Here is a 759-nt window from a genome sequence, read left to right as displayed (position 1 = left end):
TACGAGGTCTTTTCTGGTTCCATACAAAGCGTAGAATTATTTTTTCCAGATCTGTGAAGAATGATAATGGGATAATTATTTTTTTAAGCGAGCGTTACTCATTTGAAAGGAGTCCTCCCTGCCGTAAACATTCCTTTACAAAACACAACAATAGGTGCTGAGACCAGCAGCAGGTGTCACTATTTCCCAGCTGTCTTTTTTCATATTCCCAGCCCTGCCTGGCACTTGACAGTGTATCTGATTTAAACTTTAACAAGTGAGTGAGTAAATTTTATAATCCGCATATTACAAAGGAGGAAATTGAAGCTTTGAGAGATTAAGCGATTTGCCAAGGCCACTTGTCTTCTAAGTAGAGCCAAGATTCAAATCTAATTCTCCCTTATTCCAGAACCCATACTCTCTCCACCAATGCTGCCTTGCTGACAGATAGCCAGTGTATTTATTCATTCGTTCAACAAGTAATTGTTGAGCACCTACTATGTGCTTGGCATCATGCTAGGCATGTAGAGAGACACATCCCTTGGGCCTCGTGGATTAAGATCACTGGGTAGCGTGACATGGAAACAATAAACCTATCAACAAACTACTAAATATATAATTCTGAATGGCAACAGTGCAACAAGGGAGAACAGGTGCTGAGTATAGAGATGGCAGTGAGCTTGCCTAATCCAATCTAACTCTTGGCAGGTATGCAGTTTCAAGAACATGACCTCTTTCTGATAGCCTCCGCTACTTAGAAGTATTAATATTTGCAGTAAG

This window comes from Propithecus coquereli, unplaced genomic scaffold, assembly GCF_000956105.1.
Source record: "Propithecus coquereli isolate 6110/MARCELLA unplaced genomic scaffold, Pcoq_1.0 Scaffold5, whole genome shotgun sequence".
NCBI lineage: Eukaryota > Metazoa > Chordata > Mammalia > Primates > Indriidae > Propithecus > Propithecus coquereli.
Note: the sequence above shows the minus strand (reverse complement) of the source record.